The following is a 6,622-nucleotide window of genomic DNA, read 5'->3' on the forward strand; positions in this document are numbered from 1 at the left end:
ATGACGGGGAAGACTTCATTTAAGACTACTGCAATAGGGGAGAGACTATTGCAATAGGGAAGAAAGACAGAACTCAACTCTGAATACAGGAAAGGCAGCTGCAGATTTATAGCCAACGAGCAGAGTGAGGGGGTCAGTGGCCCGGGGAAGCCTGACCAAAGTGAGGACAAGGAAGAAGTCTTCATCAAGAGAAGTTAATAAAAAGCTAGCATTAATGTGAATTTCTTTCTGTCAAGCTAAGATGCTGGCTGACAAGAAGAACTGCCCTTGGATAAATATGGAGGAGTGAACTGAGGGCTTGTGTTGCTTGATGAGGTAATGTAATAATAATAAAATAGTAATGATTATAGCTCTCATTTTTTATGTACTTACCACATGCCAGTCATTTTGTACACATTATTTCAAATCCTTAGAACAATCCTGCACAGATGGTGCTATCGTTTTAAATTTATAGATGAGGAAACTAAAGCTCAGGAAAAGCCTTGTCATCTTAGACAAGGCAGCATGAAGGAAAAAAGGAAAAGCCTTGTCAAAATCAGGAGTTAACTCCAGGTCTGTTTGATTCTAAGACTCCATTTCTTTTCACTATGGCATAAATCTTACACGTAGCAGTTGGTAAATGAATTTGTAAAGTGAACGAATAAATGAACACATGAACTTTATTTCAAGTCTAAAATAGGTTTCCAGATGAAAGGACTCTTTTTGTCCCCCCAAATTCTTAAGAATTATGAGTTTCTTGTCTACACTGCCTCCATCTCACTACCATAGATTTTTTAAAAACATGACTGAGATGCATAACAGGAAGGTTGCTTGACTCTAAGTGTTAGCTCAGTGGACAACTGGGGACTTGAAAACCCTGGGGACCAAGGAGGACTGAAGGTGTATTGCACAGACCTCCTTGGTGTGCTGATGTCCTGGGGTTACTGAGCGACTGAAGGCCACTGGTCAAGGTGGTGAAAGGAGAGGGTGTGCTCGTGCCCCGCTGTGGAGGCCTTCCTTCCACAGCCTGCTGTCCGCCGAGGCACAGGCTGTTCCCAGAAATGCACCGTTGATTTGAACACCCAGATGCCTAGAGATATTAAAAGCTAATCTAAACCATCAGAACTGTTGGCTCCAACTCTAGCAAAGAAGGATAAACAAAATCTTTCTAAGCTGGGAAATGGCTCAGGATTATTTTTCTTGCTTCTCCAGCCCATCAAGGAACAGATTTCAACACCAGAATGTTTTATTAAAGTTGTCCTAATAGGCTTCATTGTTCTCTTAATCAAGCTTATCACCAGTACAGCATCTTTATGTCTGTTTTGCTAATCAGCCTCTTTCAAACCATGTTGACATTTCAGTTGTTTTGGAACTTCTCTCCCACCTCTTTCTTTCTCCATGAAATAGGCCATGTCCTATTAGCTTCTTTGAAGATTGGCTGCCTTTTTTAGGAATGTTTTTATTATGCTGATTTGTGTGCTTATAAAATATGCAGTGTGGACAGATGGACAGAAGGCTGGAGTGGGAGAGAAGGAAGTAATTATCTGCCTAGTGCAAAGTTTGTACTAGTTTCTAGGTATGCCACAGACTATGAAAGATCAAGAAATAATAGTGTGAACTATTTAAAGTAATGTACCAAATAAGTTTAAGTGTTTCCACCTTTGTTTGTTTTGACAATCAACTCCAGAAAAATGGATCCGTTCTGATTTTAAGTAGGCCAAGTAAAGACTTTTCTGTTCCCCTCTTTTAGATATTAGCATGAACAACAAGGGGAAAGAGACACAGAAGTGTGACTCCATCTTTAATGAATTGGGAGGCATGCACAAACCCCAGTCACAAAGTATGAAGATGGAAAGTGGATGAAGGAGAGACAGCTGACCTGGCAGAGTGGAGTGTGGTGAAGGCTAAGGCTCTTCAGGGGGGTATGATGAGAGGCAGGACAACTTCAGGACTTTGGGAAGCCTTGAGAATCAGAGGTGCTGGGTAACTCAGAAGGCAGGGGAGGAGTGGGACCCACCAGGCGGCATTGGTTGAAAGTCTCTGAAAAGCAGTTAGACATCAGGTCCTTACCCTGCTCTGGACAGCCCGACAACTGAGTCTTCTCTACCCCCAAAAGAGGGGGGATTATTTTCTGAGCAACTGGACCTGAGAGGCTCTGGGCTCAAAGGTACCAGGCACATTGGAGTGTAGGGTGAGGCAGAAGGCAGAAAACAAGAAGCTACCTCCCAGTTAGGATGCCAGAGAATCCTTCCTTGTAGAAACTGAGCTGTCCTACACGTCTGTTGGTTGGAGGCCCCCAACCCCCTACTTGTGCAGATATAGTTCCCCAGCTTTTTTAGTGCCTCCTTCTTAAATATGAATGATAGCCAGGGATCACCAGACATTTGGGGACAATCCAATGTGAAAGACAAACCAAGAGAAGAATGTGCTCAGAGGAGGAAAAAGTCAATTCAGGTAGCAGGACAAAAATGTAGGATAAATTATTACTTAATGTTTTCTGAGAGACATGAGAAGAGATGTGTCTACGAAATATGAACATGATGCTTTTATAAAAGAGATTCTTAGAGAACAAGAAAGTAAAATATGAAAGCTGAGATTAAAAAGTCAGGCTATGGGAAAATAAAGTTGAAGAATTCTCTCAGAAAGTAGAACAAAGAGATAGAAAGATAGAATTTAGGAGTGAAAACACAAGGAAATTAGGGAATTAATTCAATGCCCATCTTCTATCAGGTAAAAATGAGAACAGGGGGAAAGAGAAAATTGTGGGGAACAAAATATCAAAGAAGTAATATAGGAAAATTTCCCAGAACTGGGGTCTTAAGTTTCTAGATTTAAAGGGCCCACTAATAGCTAAACCATAAGAAGAAGAAGACACCCACAAAATTTCAGAACACTACGGATAAAGAGGAGATACCAAGACTTTCTGGAATGGGATCGGGTAGGGTAAGAGGTCACACACAAAGGGTCAGAAATAAGAAGGTCAGCTGTCTTCTCAACAGCCACACTGTAAGTGAAAAGGCAATGGAAAAATGTCTTCAAAATGCTGAAGGAAAATGACTTCCAACCTAGAATTTAAACCTAAACAGCCTATCAATTAAGCAAAAGGGTAGGATAAAGACATTTTCAGATATGCAGCATCTCAAGAAAAAAACAATGACCTCCCTGCAGCCTTTCTCAGTGCAGCCTCAGCTCAGACTGGAGATTGTGTTCCACTGAAGTGAAGGAGACACCCAAGAGGAACACATGGCAGACAGTTAAGAGGAACTGCAACACACGAGAAATATGAAAGGGATTCCCAGGGTGATAGCTGAGCATCGGGTCTAGAGTGTAGTAAGCACTCTGTATCAGAAAAATAGGAGACTGTGCTCTGGGAGGGAGGTCTCCAGGGAAAATGAAACTAATTATTTCCTTGGCTCAACTATAGGGAAATTGTATTGAAAGACTGTGAAAAGGACTAAGAAGGCTTAGGAACAGCATTAAGCCAAGCAAAAAATTAGGCAACTATTAAATTTAGTATAAGCAAAAAATAAATTTAAGAAAATAAATATAATTAAATTCACTTCTTGTGCCAGTAGGAAATAATACTTGCAGTTGTAATAATGTAAGCAGGAAATGTTGATTAATCGAAATGATCAGGAAAGTTGGCAGGAAGTGAAGAGTGCTGGGATGTAGAAGAGCTAAAATCTTATCTATCATAAGCACTCCATGTATTATGCACAAAATTGATAAATAAAATAGCAACTTAAGCATGCTGTTTAAACATACAGAAGGCCACATCAGAAAAAATAGAATTAAAAGTTGTTGCCTACGTGAAGCAGGATAGTGAGATGAGAAAGGGGGAAGAAGTCTACTGTTTTTTTGTTTTAAGCTTTGCATAATTTGACTTTTAAAACTCTGCACATCACTTGGATTAAAAGCCAAATTAATTCCCACTCTCTTGGTCCTTTGTCCTTACCTTTCATCAGTGCAGCCTCGGGTATCCCTGTGGGATGAGGAACAGCCCTTTTAAAACTCTAATTGTTTCTCAATGAATTTATTCCCCTTTACCAGAACTGGGTTCATGAAAAGTGAACATTCAAAACACTTTGAGGAGGACCCAGTGAATTGTTTGCCCTCCACCCAACTTCCTCCAGCTCAGCACTCTGACACAGGCATTGGAAATGGGCTTGGCTGTTTCCAACTGTATAATTCTGTGGAGAAAGTGTCAGAGCTACAACATTCTCCCCAAGGATAATTACAAGTAGGAGGTAAATATGTGTCTTTCTGAGCCATTCAATAAGCTGAAGGGTTACCCAAATCTACACCACAGATGTGATTTCCATATGTCAAATGTATTTGTTTACATACTACTGCATTACTCCACGAAGAATTTTCGGCAGAATAAAATGACACACACAAACACAACAAAATAAAATAAATTTTAAAAAAAGCAAGGAAATCACCCCAAAGAGAAAATAAAAATGGGAAACTAAGAGGAACTAAGAGTGGGGTTAGTACACACAAAATGTATGCAAAGAATTCCTATATAACGATGAAATGGGCCACAAATTTGGTCTGAGACTCATTAACCAACACAAGGAGAGAAACCTGATTAGTTATGTAATCATAAGGCCCATAGCATAAAAACAAACCAACTGCTCTTCTTGTCATGAGACCAGAGAGGAACTCTCCTTGTCCTCAAAGAGAGGGTACTGTGTAATGGGAACAATGGACTCAACAGCGTCTTTATAGTCAGTACAATGATCATTCCAGTGGACTAACTTAGACACCATCTCGCCCCCTGCCGGGCATTAGGACAATGCAAAATTCAGCAAACAGAGTTTTGGTAGGAGAATGGTGCTAATGGGATGTAATCGGCTGCTTAGCTTTGTAGTTATCTGATTTAATCTAAGACTAGCTTTTTGTTGTTGTTGTTGAGACAGATTCTTGCTCTATTGCCCTGGCTAGAGTGCAGTGGCATCATCATAGCTCACTGCAACCTCGGACTCCCGGGCTCAAGTGATCCTCCTGCCTCAGCCTCTGGAGTAGCTAGGACAATAGGCGTTCACCACACCCAGCTAATTTTTCTATTTTGTGTAGAGACAGGGCCTTGCTCTTGCTCAGAGTGATCTTGAACTCCTGGCCTCAAGTAATCCTCCTGCTTTGGCCTTCCAGAGTGCTAGGATTACAGGCGTGAGCCATCATGCCTGACCTAAGACTAGCTTTTAAAGAATCCAGACAAGGTTTTGCCTTGCAGGTCTCATGGGGGGATGTCCCCTCCCCACACTAGACTTGATGCTCAGCCAGTGCATTGCAGTTTTCTGGAGGGAGTTGCAGCCAAAGACTCTGGAACCCACCCCTCCCCAGCCGGCCCTGCTCACAGGCATCTATCTCTGCCTTCCTTTCCTAGAAGCCTCCATTCAGAGGGCTCCGTACTGGGGGCCTTGGATGAGGCCCTTTTCTCCACTGACTCAATATCTTTCTACTCCTGGCCATTTCTCCTTTCTCTCCCCACAACTCATCCAAGCTCACAGGTCCATGAAGAGGCAGGAGCCTTCTGTTCATAACTCCCAGCAGGGAGGTGATTTCCCCATTTGCTCCCTACCATTCAATGGTGAAGGTGGAACACTAGGGAGTCAGTTCTTCTTTTGGCCTCTTGCTTACACCGTTGCAGTAATTGAATAAAATCTTGATTGTTACTTTCAGTTTGGTTTGTCGTTCTAATTATTATCTAATCCTCACGTAAAATCAACTCTTGTTTCCGTTGTACTTTGCTTCAAGCAAGTTGTTATGCATTTCATAAAATATAAGACGCTTTCAGGTTGACGATTTCTTGATCCTAACAGGTGTCAAGGGATGATTTTCGCTACATCGTGACTGCCACCTGGTGGACAGTTATTGTATGACAGCATTGAGTGCATCCTGTTTCAGACACGCATCATGATTTGAGGGTGGTTAAAATGAGAAAAACATGCACTTGAGAATTTTGAAATAGGGCATATTTGCACAAAAGAAAAATTAGGGACTTAGTCTATATTTTACATAAACTCTCCATAGTAGGCACTTAATGATCCCAGTTCTTTAAAATATAATTTGACTTATTAAGTCCTAGTTGATATACAATGTTGATGAAATATCACTGTTGCCCAAAGACAGTGACAACTGTGCAGTTCATCCTGTAGGAGCAGCACATGTTGCCCTCTTCTAACCTTCTAAGAGAGAAGGCTCATATGTCAGGACATACATTTAGTTTTGATGTTCTTATTTTTCTTTCCTTTTGGAAAGTGTAGATAATCAAAAATTATTTATAGTTAGCATCTTCTCTTACAAATAAAAAAATAGAAGATCTCATAGCCTTACCAGTTTTTTTTCCCATGCCTCAGTATTTCCAGCTTGGAAAATGCCAAGATATGGTCTTCTATTTGTTTCTATTTTGAGCATGAACAGAGAGCAAGCCTGGGGCCTTTACTATTATTTACTAGCTGTGCAAGTCTTATGACCCCTTGGGTCTTGGTTTCCTTGTTTGTCAAATAAATCCTCCCAAGTCCTGCCAACTCTGAGGGACTTCTGGGTAAATCCAATGAGGTCATGAGTGGAAGCATTTTGGTAACTATTAAAGGTTCTATACAAATGTATAATGAGAAGCCCCGAAATAATATTTGGA

The sequence above is a fragment of the Lemur catta genome, chromosome 12, assembly GCF_020740605.2.
Source record: "Lemur catta isolate mLemCat1 chromosome 12, mLemCat1.pri, whole genome shotgun sequence".
Classification (NCBI taxonomy): Eukaryota; Metazoa; Chordata; class Mammalia; order Primates; family Lemuridae; genus Lemur; species Lemur catta.